General features: G+C 40.3%; 1 protein-coding gene across 3 annotated transcripts in view; it reads left to right on the top strand.

Moving 5' to 3' along the window:
* Window positions 1–17,179, top strand: part of SEMA4D (semaphorin 4D) — a 1,587,330-nt gene that overhangs the window by 1,485,231 nt on the left and 84,920 nt on the right. The window lies entirely within an intron of this gene.

Here is a 17,179-nt window from a genome sequence, read left to right as displayed (position 1 = left end):
ATACTATATCTCAAAGCCAGTCATCTATCCTATACTTAAAAATACCCAAACATTTTGCTACTGTCATCTCCAATGATATTTTGTTTCATCTTCTGCCTGCACAAACTTAAATGGTTCATCCCTATAATACCTATTCAGCCAGTCATAGCTTGCAAACAAATTAATGATTCTAATTGACATGAAATGTGAGTTAAAAGTAACGTCTATTCTAATTTTAGTCAGGCTGTCTTGTGAGCATTCATATATCCAAATAAGGTTTGCAAGTTGATAAAAAATGGAATAAAGATTTTGTATCCTCAGTCGGTCTTCATAACTAGGTGTGTTTTAACAGATCGAATGAGATTTCTATGAAATTCTTGAACATGCTCCAGTTTGTTAATGTCATCAACATTATATGAACAGAAGCTAGCACCATATTAATGTGGAAGTCTTATTATACTTTGGAACAGAGGAATTAGCATGGTATCACACACACTGACCCCACAGAGATAGTGAACCTGCTAGCAGATAGGTTTGGTGAAAATTTCACTCCCTTATTCCCTCCTAACTTAAAACAACCCTCCCCCAACCCCACCCACCTTACATATCTGAAGAGCAGGTCCACAAAGCCCTAGACAAAGAACACAGCCTCTATAGGACCATATGGTATCCCAGGCTGTCTTCTAAGCAGGCTAAAACATGAACTAGCATTACCACTAAGTACCCTTTTCAATCATAGCCTAACCACAGGCTTTGTTTCTATAGAATGGAGAACAGCTACAGTTATTCCCTTCCACAAAGGTGGCCTAGCAACAGACCCAGGGAATTACAGACCCATAACCCTGACCAGCCTCATCTGTAAGGCCATGGAACATATCATTATGGACCTCATAAATAAAGACATAGGTGACCTGCAAACCCTGGATCCTACCCAATTCGACTTCGTGAAGGGCAGATCCCGCCTGTTTATTCTGGTGGATTTCTTTCAAAGTGTGACCAAGGCCAGTGATGAGGGCAAATCTGTTCACACAGCATACCTCAACTTGCAAAGGCTTTCGACACAGTCCCATATTCAGGCATTACCGATAAACTTAGCAAACTGAATGCAAACCCCTTCGTTGAAAGATGGGTTGCCAACTGGCTCACAAACCGGACACACACTATCAAGGTGGGTGACTCCACAGCAATCAGCAGACCTGGTACCAGCTGGGTGCCACAGGGGTCAGTGCTGTGCCCTCTATTGTTTGGTATATACTTCTCAGAAGTTCAGGTCAAAACTAAAGGGTTGTGGCTGATCAAGTTTGCAGACAACTGCAAACTAGGTACCATCATTGAATCCCCAAATTATGTCAATATTCCCCAGGAGAGTCTCACACAGACCAGCAGCTGCTGTATTAGTCATGGTCTCAAACTGAATGCAAAGAAATGCATCATCATTTACTTCGGCACAAACAATGTCCCTTCACACTATCAAATCAATAACGATATCTTAAGTACCCATTAAGGATAAGGAACCTGGGATCACAGGTTGACAGTGACTTTAACTTTGACCACCACATGTCTACCATTGTAAGGAAAGGTTTACACATAGCTCACTTGATTAGCAAAGGCATCTCCTTGACAGCAAAAGAAGTTATAACCCCCCCATACTCGCACTTATATGACCCATAATTGCGTATAACACCCCATTCGGTATGCACCGTACTAAGCACCTACAGCAATTAGTGAGGCCGCATAGGTTTCTAACAAAGAAGGCCAAGGGCCTCCAGCATGTGCCTTAAATGGACTGTCTAAAATCCCTGTTACTATACTCTGTATCATATAGACTTCTTAGGGGAAACTTATGCCTGGCCTACAGAGCAACCTAAGACCCAAACCAAATGAACTTACTGCATATCCATAAATCAAATGGGTCTAGGGCTACCCATTGCAGGGACTTAAATATGGCCTGCAACTTAAATAGGAGATGCTGGAGGGATAGATTTATCTACCAGTGTCTTCCACTTGTTTGGAATAGGCTACCAATTCATCTGAAACAGAGCACCTTTTTGAAACTGCTCAAGAGAAACCTGGATGAGTGGATGGGGCACCATAATTTCTTACCAGGGATAGTGCCCAAAACCCTCCTGGACATGGGCAGTTGTCACTAAATGCAATATTGGGTATGATGCATACTTCTACAGTATTACATTGGGTTGAAACAGCTAGGCTTAAAATGACCTCCAGGTCGATGGCCTACTAATCTCTTATGATCCTATGAGTTTCTAGAAGAGAATCTATGAGGTGCCATCCTCATAATACTGAAGCATTTTCTAGTTTGTTTATTAAAATGTCCAGCCCAGGTAAGATCTTCAGAAATCAAGACACCCAAGTCCATGTAAAAGTCATATTTAGTTGCTAACTCATTGCCCAGAGTACACAGGTATTTTCAAATTTCATTACCTACATTCAAAACATTATAATTTTTGCTATTAAATGACACCTTGCTATCTATAGTCAATTCTTACAGCACATCATTGCATTTCTGAAGATAGCTTTGATCAGTACATGAATTAACTGAACAGGCAATTTTAATATCATCAGCAAATTTAGCAATGTTCCAGTGATTGTCAGTTAGTAAGGAGGACATGAACAAGATGATGCCCCAAATTAACCTTGTGGAGCACCACTCAATGTAACTTACTTATGAGAGTACTTATTTCATACTTATATCACAGACTTCCCACAAACTAACCATTCTGAAACCCAATCCACAAAATAACAATTAAATTTTCATTTCTTCAATGCAGTAGTTACAGACGATTAAGGAACAAAGTCAAAGACCCTGATTCAACACTGACAAGAATTCTGTTACTCAAGGCTAAAGGAAAATCAGTAAGGATTAGTTGTGCAAGACATGTGACTAGTAAAACCATGTTCTTGAACAACATAATAGAGACTAGATCTAGATTCTTCCATAAGCAGTAACAGAATTCTTGAAAATGTTTTCCCAGGGTATAAGTGAAACTAATTGGTCTATAGTTGTCAGCTGTAGATTTACAGTCACCCTTATGTACAGAAACAACACATTTTCCCCACAGCTCAGGGAACTAACCTAAGATGAAATTAAGTTGACACAAATGTGTGTGTGCTGCACTAATGCAAGATTTGATGTTCAATAAGTAGGAACCATTTCTACCATTTGAAATGGGGACAAAATCTTTCCTAATTTTATTTAAAGCCAAGGCTACCCATGTCACTTCAATAGAAGGAGACTGTTCCTTCAAGTAATTTGGGGAATATAACCATTAATAATGGACTGATTATTGAGTCCCTGACAAAACATGAATCAAAAATATACACGACTTCTTGTCACTTACTACAGCCTACCATTTACATTAAGAACAATACCAGTACCCTGTTTCTTCCTAAATGCAAACTTAAAGAATGAATGTGATGTTGTCCTATCTCGCCTTCATTCTGTACTGGTTGGGTTCGGAACCGACCCTCAGTTTTGACTCGGCCTTTTACAAAAGCTGGAGGTCTTCAACTAGCTCGTGGATGAAAACCCTATCCCATGATGCAGTAGGAAACTACCCAGATCTCGTTTGATGTTAAACAAGGTCGGAGTGTTTCACACTGGCTCTGGCTAAGTGATTTTTCTTCTATAGTACTTATTGCAAAATTTGATAGTTTTCTATTGTATTACTTAGTAGTTCTTTAGATCAAGGATGTAGGTAAGCATACTCACAGTACTGAAATGTGTACAGTTTTTCTGAGCAGCTTGTGCTAATGTCAACACTAAAAAAGCACAAACTGTTTAGAACTGAGTAAATTAATATTCACAGTATAGCAGTTCACAAACAATTATTGTGCCAAAGGAATACATCTCAATAACTAGCTTTGTATGGCAGTTAATTGTAAAAGTTGAAAAGAAAGTACATCTTTCCATGTATCTTGGGGTAGCATTTTGAGGGGTGAGTACATTGCTACACTGACAAGTGGGTACTGGAAGCAGCAACATTAGGTCTGAGTACAAAATGTTAATCTTTGGCTACACCCTTGCTTTAGATTGGTAAAATTGGTTAACCTTGGTTAACAACTTAGGCTGTGTTCATTTATTTTCTTCTGGCTGTTTAAATGCTGACCGTCATTTTTTTCTCAAGGTCTATATATCTACACTATCCTGTCTTTCCTAACTGTTTTAAAATACCTTCCTTAGGCTCATTGTTTGAGCTGTTTAAAGTAGGCTATTATATTCAGATAACTTAGAATTGTTTTTTCTTACAGGGCTATATTTATGTATAGGTAAAGCCCATTCAGATAGAAAGTTGTTTGCCTTAGTGTGTGCCTTTTGCTTAGTCTTCCCTTTCTGTATTAAATCAGCTAGTTTAAGTTAGAGGGCTGCTGGGCCCGTTTAAATTTGAGGGTTTTTCCTTTCTACGTGTATTACTAGAGTTAGATAAGTGGTTTAATAACTTCTTTGTTGGTGGATTGTTGTATAACCTAAGCTAGCTCATTTAAGTTAGAGGGCAGCTCAGCCCATTTAAGTTAGAGGGCTTTCCCCTGTGCATGTGTTTCTATATTCTGACAAAAAAAAGTTATATATATATAAAATGGTTAGTTTTTCTTGGCCTTTAAGATGTCAAAGCAGACCAAAGATACCAAACCTTCAGGTTTCAACAAATGTTCACAATGTAGTCAAAAAATATCAATGACTGATGGTCATACTGTGTGTGTGTACTGCCTTGGAACAGTGCATTTACAAGAGTCTTGTGCTATTTGCCACTCTTTTAGTTCCAGGGTTCTTCTTGAAAGGAAGAATAAATTGATTCTTAGGGGGCTATTAACAACTTCTTTTTCAGAGGCCATAGTAGAAGATCAGTCCAACAAAACAGACCTCTCCCTCCTCAAAGTCTGAGAAATCAGGAAAAAGATTTTCTTCCTCATCTTCAGAACCTCATTTGGGACCGACAAAAAAGTTATCAAAGATGTCATCATTGGACCCACGATCTGTCAGGCCTGAGAAACCATCCACTTCGGCGCCTTCAGTTTTGGAGCCATTGGTGTTTCAAGTTTGGAGTCAGTCCCCAGTACTGGAACTGGTTTCTCTGTCACTAAGATCTCCTATTCTGCAAGTTTCAAGATCTCCAGCCCCCTCCTCTCTATCCTCCAGGAGCCTTTCAAATGATAATGTGGATCGGGTGGTGCGCAGACATTTGAGGACACCAGTGCTAGCCAAATTGTTGTCGGAGCTGACCCAGAGGGCTTCAAAACTTACTAAGCCTATCCTGCCAACATTGATTCCTCCTCCGACTCGACTTGGGACCTCGGAGCCGGAATGCATGGAGCTGACTGAAGTGGAACTGTCAGAGCCGAGACCTGCTCTGGGATCTTCGGCCCCGACTACCGCTCTGACTTCCTCTGTGCCACCTGAGCTCGAGGAGTATAGGAGCCAGCCGACATTCTCCAGTCAGGTCCGGGGAGGACAGTCAGATCGGACATTTATTGGATCCAAACTTGCCTCTCAGTGCCTTGGCATGGGTGTGCTTGGCACTTACATTGGCCTCAGAGACAACCCCCCTAGTGCTGGGGATGTCCTCTAGTTCTTCGGAGCTGGGAACCTCATCAGACCATGGGCGGGGGCCTTTCGAGGTGATGAGAAGAGCATGGTCCCCACGGGCAGCTCCACTCTCAGACCCAGTCATTCTTCTTCCAAAGGCACTGGTGTCCGTGTCTGCACAACCGCATTCACACAGACGTGGAGACCCATGGCCTCAGGATGCCCCATTGGGTGAACCCCTCTCTTCCAAAATCTCTCCAGAATTACCCTTCTGAAGAGGTCCCTCGCAAGAGATTATGTAAGAGGAAGCATTTGGACTCCCCTAGAGGAGTCAATCACATCTGATACAGCCCTCGATGAGTCAGAAGGGTCCCCACCGTCACCCTCTGAGGATGTCTCATTTGCAGACATCCTAGAAATATTTAAGCAGAGAGGTGGCTGGAAGCCCATCAACCCTTCTGTTTGCCTGAAGGCTTTTGGGTCTCACCCTTCCACTACTTGGGTGTCTCCATCTTTCGATGAAGTCATGGGTCTAGTTTGTCAAAAGGTGTGCGAGTCTCCAGACTCATTGGAGCCTGTTCCCCGGAACCAAATAAATTCATTACTTCCCTTGAGGATAAATCTTTTCTTACAAAAGGTGCCCCAGTATATGCTGTGGTGGTGGTGGCAGCCACCAAGAAGGAATTGTCAGCGATGTCCTCTTCTGTCCATCCTCCAAACATAGAGTCTCATATGATGAACAGATATGGAAAGCACACCTTCTCTTCAGTGACCTTTACAATCAGGTCCCTGAATTACCTTACACACTTTACCAGGTTACAGAGATATCTCCTGAAGGAGCTAGGAGATACTCTCCAGGGTTCAGTAGCTGCGGGGGTATCAAATAAAGTGTCATCCCAGCTCTTCACCTTGAATTTAGTGGTAAACTCTTCCATGAGGCTCATTTCCTATGCAGCTGATGGAGCGAGTAGGGCAGTGGGTTCAGGAATTTCCCTAAGGTGACATTCCTGGATGCACTTGTGTAACTTTGTGGAGCCCTTTAAGTCCTCCTTTGTTAATGCCCCTTTTGATGGCTCATCCTTGTTTGGGCCCAGTGTCAAAGACACACTAACCAGGTGTGAACAGGAAGGAAAAACTCTCTCTGCCATAGGAGTCCATTTTTCCCTACATTCTAGGCCTTAGCCAAAAGGCCAAAAGGGAGGAAAAATGTGGTTTTGAAAATCCCAGAGAGTTTTTCAAGACACACGTGATGAGCCTCCCCCCAGGTGCAGAGGAGGAAGCAATAATGGAAGACACTGGTCACACGGCAGAGGGGATCTGAAAAACCAGGGTGACAGGGACTCCTTCTTTGGCAAAGCCTTTCAGCACTCCTGAAAGGAGGCATATCTGTCCATCTCTGGAGGCAGTTGGGGGATTGCTTATCTTTGTACCCAGAAGCCTAGCTAAAAATCACAAAAGACAAGTGGGTACAAAGAATTGTATCCAGAGGTTACTCAATACCTGTTTCCTTCCCCATCCCAAACATAAGGAACATCTCGGACATTCTACCCAGTCAGAAGGAACAGGCAACTCTAGAAATCAAAAAGTTGCTAGAAAAAAAAGTCATCCAAACTGTCCCCACAGACCAAATAGTATCCAGAACTTACTCAAGGTTCTTTTTATTTCCAAAGAAAACAGGGGACTGGAGACCCATCCTGGATCTCAGCAGATTAAACAAATCAGTGAAGAAAGTGAAGTTCCAGATGGTGACACTGCAGTCAATACTTCCCTTTCTGGGAAAAGGCAAATGGATGTGCTCCATGGATCTCGAGGATGCGTACTACCATATAAAGATGGACAGGCGATCCACGAGTCATTTGCATACCTCTCAACCTCTTAGAACAAAAAGTCTGGACAAAGCATAAAATGATGGGGGGACAAATAGGGACACATTTTAAATATTGCTCTTACAAACTTAGAAAGTTGATAGAATAATAGGTTTTGCATTAGCATGAATTAATTGAGGGATGTGGAGTCTTAAATGTTTGTCATTATTTAATGACTTCAATCCTCAACTATTTGCCACAAAGGAAAAGATTTTAGGAGGAACACACCAAAAATATGAGGCAAAAATCTGGACATTCTGTGAAAACCTGTACAGTTGAGAGGTATGGTCATTTGCGCTTTCGGCTGGGGGCCAGTCACTACCAGTTTCGAGCTCTGCCCTTTGGCCTCACTACAGCCGCCAAAATGTTCACCAAGTGTACAGCAGTAGTCATGGCTCACTTGATATGTCTAGAATTCTGAGTGTTTCCATATCTAGATGATTGGCTCCTAACTGCCACCAGTGAGCATCTACTAACAAAAGTGAGAGATACCACCTTACAACTCTGCTCTCACCTGGGAATCACAATAAATTATGAAAAGTTTGTCTTGTTGCCTTCTCAGCATACTGTCTTTATAGGAGCAAATTTAGACACAAGAAATATGGTGGCAAAACTTCCCTCCAAAAGGGTTCAAGTCTTACGATCCCAAATCCTAAACATTTTTCACAAAAGAAAATTTCAGGCAAGAACAATCCTCAAAGTACTGGGAACAATTACCCTGATCGCATTGGCATGCCTACACATGAAAATTCTTCAGTGGCTACTATTCACTCAGTTGTCCATGCAGGAACTACCCATGTCCCACCAGATCTTCATAACCGAATCCTGCAAAAAGGACCTTCGATGGTGGCTTTACTTCAATCATGTAACATTGGGCCGCCTCTTTCTTCACCCTTAACCTTTGGCCACAGTGACCACTGATGCTTCTTAGATGGGGTGGGGGCATTATCTGGGAAGGATAGTTCAAGGCACTTGACAGGAGAACAAGGCCCATTTGCACATCAGTATCCTAGAGATGAAAGCATTCTAAGACTCTCTTCCGCTGGGAACTATTACAATACAGATGGACAACATGTCAGTTGTTTGGTTCATAAACAAACAAGGAGGAACCAGGTCCTTCCCCCTTTGTCAAGAGGCCCTGAGAGTATGGCAGTGGGCTACCTGCTCCCAACGCTTTCAGATAGCAGTGCACATCCTGGGGAAATCCAGTGTGATAGCAGACAAACTCAGCAGAGTGATCCTAATGCCTCATGAGTGGTCCCTAAAACAAGAGGTAGTGGAGATGATTTTCCACAGATGGGGCCAGCCTTACTGTGACCTTTTTGCCACATCCATGAATGCCAAATGCAGCAGCTTTTTTGTTCTAACCCCCCCCCCCCCGAAGTGACCAAGGGATGCACTTGTACATGATTGGGCCGCAGGTCTCCTCTACACCTTCCCTCCTTTTCCATTGATACCCAAAGTTCTTCAGAAAGCCAGCTCACTGGGAAAGAATCTAATACTCATTGCCCCATACTGGCCTCACCAAATCTGGTTCCCCTTCCTGTGGCCTCATTTACAGGAAGAACTGTGGATTCTGGACCCAGTTCCAGGCCTTCTGACTCATGCATCGGGTATGCTCCATCCTTCTCTTCAAACCCTCAAACTGACAGTGTGGCTTCTCCGATTTCAAACATAGCCAGGCTTCTTAACCTTTCCTAGTCAGTGAAAACATACTTTAATCTCATCTCATAAGGCTTTAACAAGGAAATTATACATGACCAAATGTAAATGAAAAGATTTTCTGCTTGGGGCAAAAATAACTGCATTGACCCTTTTTCTGCTCCCATAGCTTCCATTCTTGAATTTTTGACAAAACTTTTAATAAAGATGCAGCTACAGCCACTATTCAAGTCCAATTAGCAGCGATATCTAACTTCCATATAAGTGAATCAGGACCAAATCTAATGTCCCACAGGCTATGCAAGGCCTTCCTGAAGGGCACTGTTTTATTAAGACCACCCATTAAAGCCCGATCAGCTCCAAGGGATCTAAATTTTATCTTATCCCATCTGATTCTCCCCATTTTTGAACCCGCATCATCCTATGACCTAAAGATTTTGACATGGAAGACAATTCTTTTGATAGCCATCACTTCTGCTACAAGAGGATCAGAATTACAGGCATTGTTGACAAAGCCGCCCTACATGCTTTTCCACAAAGACAGGGTATTCCTACAAACAAACCCATCCTTTCTAACCAAAGTATGCTCAGAATCTAATCTGAATCAAACTGTAGAACTTCCAGTCTTTTTTCCCAGCTATGGCAACAAGGCAGAATATATGCTACACCAACTAGATGTGCATAGACAATTGCACTTCTATTTACATAGGACAAAGGACTTCAGAAGATCCGACCAACTTTTTGTATCCTTTTCAGACCCTAAGAAGGTGCTCCAGTGTCTAAAGTCACTTTTTCTAAATGGTTATCAGATTGTATTACTTTTACTTACAAATCTCAGAACAAAGAAAAGATAAAATGTCATTCTACAAGAGCTATAGCAACCTCTGCTGCCTTTCAGGTGAGATTACCAATTGATACCATTTGTGCTGCAGCAACATGGGTAAGGCCTCCTACTTTTATCACTCATTACAAAGTGGATTTAGCCTCCAGGGACAGGGCCTCTTTTGGGTCCACTGTTCTGAAGAATATACTCCCTTGAGCCACCCGAGAAAGATGGTGCTAGGGACGCTGTCCCAACCAGTACAGAATGAAGGCGAGATAGAACAACATCACATAAAGAAGTTATGTACTCACCATAACGTTCCATGTGTGTTGTCCATCTCACTTTCATTCTTATGTCCCACCCTCCTTCCCCCACCCTTTGGCTCCTGGAGGACCAAGCAATTACAATTGGACAAAAATAATGTTCTCTGACTGCTCTTCTCTGGCCTAATAGACATGAAATTAGTCCTTCTAGTATATGTTGTTATATCAGCAAACAAGATCTGGGGAGTTTCCTGGAGCATCATGGGACAGGGTTTTCAGCCACGAGCTGGTTGAAGACCTCCAGCTTTTGTAAATGTCCGAACCCAACCAGTACAGAAGGAAGACGAGATGATGGACAACACACATGGAATGTTATGGTGAGTACATAACTTCTTTTTTCTTACTGTCCATTGAAAAACTGGATAAGTTATATTCATACTTTCTTTTTTTAACACCTTTACTGAATTAATACTTAAGACACAGACAAACAAATTTATATAGGAGAAAACAAACCATGTTAACATGTTTACAGTTATGAACATCATGCATCACATATATTCTTTTATACAATTATCATCACTCCAACATTGCACACATTGCTCAATTCCTGTCTTCCCTTAAACCTCACTTCTCCTCTAAATCATTATTCTGCATGTATTGTTCCAACAATTTCCACTTTTTCAATGTAATTTGCTCCTACCCTTTTCTAAAGATTCAACTTCCAGTTCTTGTTTTTTCTATTACAATATTTGCTACTTCAAATACAGTTGGTTTAGAGTAGACTTTGATTTCCATTTTCTAGCAACTGCTTTTTGGCAGCCACCAAAATTAAACTTAACAAGGGCTTACTATGTCTAGGCAATTCAGAACACATAACCTAGCTCTTTCCTTAGCTACACAGATTAGTATTTCTAACAGAGTACTCTGTAGTTAATACTTTCGTTTTGAGGTTTTCATGGCATTTCTAAGAGACCTACACTGCGTTATACAACCTAAGGGTAGTACTAGATGGATCTGCCTTCATAACTTTAAATCTTTTCTTTTTCCTAGGCAGTAATTTTCTGTTCCACAAAAAAGTAGAATTTCACATATGTGAAGACAATGTTTTAGATGTTGGGACCAACAAATACTCTTGTGCAAATTATAAGAGCTTTAAGAAGAAAAAAATTAATATATGCATGTATGAGTGAGTAATGATGTCCATAAATGTATATAAAAAGGTAACAATGCAGTACACACAAATCAGCAGACTTCCATAGCCTTAAAGAGAAGCAGACTTTACAGCAATGTAATGAGCTAACTGTATACCAGGACAATCCTATGGGTTAAAACTCTGCCTGACATATTAAGATAGATGAAAGAAAGAAATTACAGAAAGTGTATAAGACGCAGAGTGACAGAACTCAATAACAGACTATAAAGAGAGAGTGAGAAATTCTTGTGAAGTAACAGAAATAAATAGAATATACTATTAAACTAATAACAGACAAAATGCTACCACCAAAATGCAGATTAACAAAAGAAAGGAAGGAAACAAGTAGAATGCCACAATGGAAGCACTGAAGAGACAAAACTATAAAGCAAATAAAGGCAAGACGTATCACTATTAAAAGAAAATAGAAAAGGGAATAGAGAATAAAAAATTTTTAGAAAGCCAGGTGTGGTAAAAGCAACATATAATGTCTAAACAGATAAGGATTTATCTCATGTCATCAACAATAATAAGCTAAAAATTTCAGCACAAGCAGAAAAAAAAAGAGATAAATAGACTCGTGAATTTCCAAGATGGCTGCACACTGATCAACAGCTTGGTTTCAGCTCTATGATGGTGAAAAAAAAGAAACTGAAAGATAAGAACCAGAAACTGTGCAAGTTTTAGTGAATTCAGTTACTGGTTAGTATGTACACTGCAAGAAATTTAGAGAGCCAGAAAGAAAATCAACCAGAAAAGGAGAAGAGAAAACACTGACTGGGAAGAACCCAAGCTCTAGCTTCGGTGCAAGACATGGCTTCCAGTAATCTAGAAGAAAAGATAAATCAAATGTGGAGAAGGCTAGAGAGGCTTGGGAATAGAGATTGGATAAGCAATTTACAAATAAACAATGGGGGATGTATGTATGTCTCCCAAATGTGCAACAAAGTCTAGAAGATTTAGGATCTTTGCTTGGAAGTGTTTACACAGGTATTTTTATACCCCAAGTATACTCCAAAGAAATTTTCCTCAGGTAGACAACAAATGTTGGAGGTGTGATGGGGAAGAAAAAGGTAATTGGGAACATATTTTCTGGGAGTGTAATTAGTTGGCAGACTTTCAAGATTCCCTGCAGACTGCTCTGTCAGAGATACTGGACGAGCAAATTGGTATTGCTAAGGAAATGATTTTTTGAGCTATGATACAGAATGGGACTTTCCTAGGCATTGTAAGGCATTAACGAGTCTAATTATGATAGCTGCCTAAAAAGCAATAACTAGGAAAGGGAAATGAAAGTCTAAACCAACTGCACTAAAAGTAGGAGTATACCATCAGAGATAAAATAACTTTAAATGGAGTGTTTAGAAAACGGTAAAAGCAAATTACATAGAAAAAATGGGAATTGTGGGAACAATACATGCAGACGAGGGATGAGGTTTAAAAGAAAGCAGGATTTAAATGAGCTATGTAATGTTTGACTAGCAGTGACTGGGATGGATTATGTGTGTTTGCAAGTGAAAGTATGTCATTATGGTTTGATTTAATTCATATAAATGTATAATTGCCTATGTCATAAGTGATAATATAATAAATATGTTTCTTTAAAAAAAACTGGAAGTAGGATCTTTAGAAAAGGGTGGGAGCAAACTACATAGAAAAATAGAAATAGTGGGAACAACACATGCAGAATAACATTTTGGAGGAGGAGTAAGATTTAAGGGAAGGCAGGAATTAAGCAATTTATGTAATGTTGGATTGATTATAATTGTATAAAAGCAGTATGTCATGTATAATATTTGTAACTGTGAACACGTTAACATGATTTGTTTTCTTTGATATAAATGCAAGTTTGCCTGTGTCTTATGTGATAATTCAGTACAAGTGTTAAAAAATATAAACTGATAAACATAATGGAAATGTGCAAGACAAACAATTTTCTGATAACCTAAAATGTTTTATAGATAACAGAGGAAAAAAGCTAAACCAAAACATTAACACTACATAAAAAAGGAATCAATACATTTTGGAGAAGTATTTATTAAGACCTTGTCAAATACAACAAAGATGTTGACTGGATAGAAAAAATAAAAGAAGCAGGAATTTTTAATATAGGAGCTATGAAATGAAATGAAGTAACAGCCAGATAAATTAAGATACATTAAGAAAGGCTCCTAAATGGTAAAATGCTGGTCCAGATGCAGTACTTAATTTCTTACCAAAGGCATTAACATCACTGTACTATAATTTAGTGCAGAAAAGTATTTATTATAGACACATCTCAGATGGACAACAACCTGGTTAACAGCAGTAAAAAAATAAAATCCTCCTTAAGAGTCTACATGCAGGCCATCCTAAAAACTTCTGACCAATATCTTCTCTTCCACAATATATAAAGTGTATATTGGAACTGATGTAAATAGAATTTGTAATCATTTAGGAAAAAATTCAATCCTGACAACAGAGCAGGAAGATAATAAAAGAGAATCAAAGAGTAATTTGTTATTAAACAATGCCATAATGCAGTGCTATAAAAAGGGATACAACCTAAATACAGCAGAACTAGATTCAAAAGAAAAATATACAGCATCCCCATTCATGGATCTGGAATGCTGACAGCTGAACAAAATACAACCTTCACTGATAAATTGATAAACCACTTTACAAATAAGTCATAATAAAGGGTAAATTACCATCCCAGGGCAAACATTCAAAGAGAGATATTCCAGTTTGATTCTTTGTTACCACTGCTGTTTTGTCTTACCCTTAACCATTAAGCTGTCTATTTAATAGACCAGGCTATGGTTATAGTTAACTTCCAGAAACAAGCCTTGTCCAGTGACATGTCATCTCCTATTTTTGTGGATGATTTAAACTGTATAACTCATCAGACAAATGACTAAAAGTGCTACTACAAATAATTAAACATGTTTAAAGATAATATAAGAACAAGATTTGGCTTTTATAAAAGTGCACAACTAACATTTACAGTAGACAAACTGAAGCATTAAATATCAACTTGAGAGAGGAATGTGACATAAAAGAACCTCAACAAAAGGGAGTGCATAAATATTTTAGAATAGATGAAAGATCAGCAATAAAGCATCAACAAATGAGAACACAGCTTAAAAGGACTATTTTAGAAGACTAATGGTAATATTTAAAACTGCTTTGACATCTAGGAATAAAGTTCAAACTACAAATTAGATTGCTCATCCTGTTCTTACTTAACTTTGGTGTTACAGACTAGCCCGAAAAACAATGGATATGTTGGACAAAAAATGTTCATACTTATCAAATGATATATTAGAACCAGTGCATGGCAAGATTATATATCCTTCTGTCTGAAGGAGGTTTTCGAAACTCACTAAATGTGTGTGTGTTTGTGTGTGAATGCAATGTGTGTAAATTCAGTCATCTATACATATTTGTTTGAATCATCAAGATCCAAACATAGTCTAAACCATGAAAACAAGACTAAGATGACATCTTTCCTCAGATTTGTAGAAGCATTTTGGAAATGAATGGAAATGGAAATCAAACCAGACATAAACAAAAATCAAGTGGCAACAGAAAGTACTAAACAACAACAACAAAACAATATGAAGAACATGAGCAGAAGAAAAGGAATGAAAGTTGAAAACATCACAGTTATATTGATGAGTATAGAGAACTACCAGAACAACTAAGCAAATTATTAGACAGGGAGGATGGAGAGTGAGCAATGAGCATGGGTAGTCAGGAACAAGAGAAACTCTCAGCATATCTAAGAAGGTACCACTTCTGAAGCAATGGAAAGAAACTATCTAAACACACATGCTTAGGAAATTCATAGGATCATAGGATCATAGGAGGTTACTAGGCTATTGGCCCTGAGGCCCTTACAAGCCTAGCCAAGAATTTAGCCCATGTTCCAACAAGTCAGCACCCGATGCCACTATCCAGCAGGGACACAGATGGAATCCCAGTGGTGTATTTTCTGTCTCCCATCCAGTTATCCAGGTTGCACTTAAAAAGGGTTAATGAGGTACTCTGCTTGATGTGGTGAGGGAGTTTATTCCACAAAAGGGGCAGTCTCCGGGACACAAATCTGTCCTACCAAGTCCTATTGATGTCACAGACCAGGTTGAGGTTGCGCATGTGGGTTACTCGAGTGGAGCTAGGCTTGCGGATATTCAGCAGTCCTATCAAGGCGGGGTCTGAGATTACTTTGTATGCCAGACAGAGGTCACTTCTGAGGAGTCTGTATGAGACTGAGTAGAGTGACAGGGCCTTTAGCCAGTCTGTGTAGGATAGATGTTTGAGGCCCTGGATTCTCCTGGTGAGGAACCTCTGTGGTCTCTCCAGCTGCTGCATGTGCTTTGTGAGGTATATACCGAAAGGGACATTGTACTCAATAATGGGTCTTATAAGGGAGGAATACAGGGATATTATGACCACCTTGTCCTTGGATGAGATACCCTTACTAATGAGGTGGGCCATGTAGAAAGTTTTCCATACAATGGAGGCAATATGGTGGTCAAAAGTCAGTTTGCTATCAACCTGGGTGCCCAAGTCCCTCACGACTGATTGTGTGCTTAGGACATTGTTATTAATGTGATAATTTGTAGGGATGTCACTTTCCCCAAAGGGGATGGTGATGCATTTTTAGCTTTCAGTTTGAGGCCATGTTTCTGGCACCAGTCATTTGTTTGGGTGAGACCATCTTGGAGGATGTTCACATCACTAGGGGAATTGATGACAGCACCCAGCTTGCAGTCATCTGCAAACCTGGTCAGCCATAGCCCACTGGTTTTGGCCTGTACCTCAGATAAGTATATCCCAAACAACAGAGACCCTAAGACCAATCCCTGGGGTACACTGCTCATTATGGGTCTACTACTTGAGGTGGATTCCCCTATTTTGACTACATGGGTTCTATCAGTGAGACAGTTTGCTACCCATCTGGTAACATATGGATTGATGCCTAGTTGAGAGAGTATCAAAGGCTTTGGCCAGGTCAAGGTTGGCAGTGTGCACCATCTTTCCCTTGTCCATTGCTTTGGTGACTGTCTCAAAGAAGTTGACCAAATTTAACAGGCATGACCTCCCCTTGATGAAACCAAACTGTGTGGGATCAAGTGTTTAGAGGTTGCCAATGTCCTTGTTAATGAGGTCCATGATAATCTGCTCCATGGCCTTGCAGATCAGGCTAGTTAGACTGATGGGTGTATAATTTCCTGGATTGATGAATGCTCCATCTTTGTGCAAAGGGATGACAGTGACTGTCCTCCACTCGGCTGGGAGGAAGCCTGCACTCAGGCTTTGGTTGAATAGGGTGCCTAATGGTGTGGTGCTGCAAGTTCCTGCCTGAGTTCATGTAGGATGCAGTCTGGGATGTTATCAGGTCCCATGGAGGCTGTATTTTTTGCCTTTCAGGGGGCAGTGATGACTTGCTCCCTAGAGATTAGGGGAGGGGGGCAGGTGCTGGGGATGTCCTGATTTACTGATGGGGGTACAGAGGGGTGAAGTTTTCACTGAACCTGTCTGCCAGTAGGTTGGCTATATCTATGGCATTTGTGTATGTGGTTTCCTTGACCACCAGTTCTGAGCAGATCTGGGTGCTTCCTTTGAGACTGCGGACATATGTGAAGAAGGGTTTATGATTGTCTTTACTAGATGTGGCCAGTTTGAACTTGAAGTTTGCTTTGAAGGATTTCACTAGTGCTCTTATTTGCTTGTTCAGGCTAAGGAGAGATTGCTTCCAATTAGGCACCTGCTCCTTCTTGGTCCTGGATAGCAATTTTTTCCTTTTATTATAGAGTTTGTTTATTGCAGATATCCACCAGACAGGTTTACTATTCCTTGAGGAGGATG

The sequence above is a fragment of the Protopterus annectens genome, chromosome 2.part2 (genome assembly GCF_019279795.1).
Source record: "Protopterus annectens isolate FY-2018-M chromosome 2.part2, PAN1.0, whole genome shotgun sequence".
NCBI lineage: Eukaryota > Metazoa > Chordata > Ceratodontiformes > Protopteridae > Protopterus > Protopterus annectens.
The sequence above is the reverse complement of the archived record's forward strand: the minus strand, read 5'-3'. Positions and strand labels throughout refer to the sequence as shown.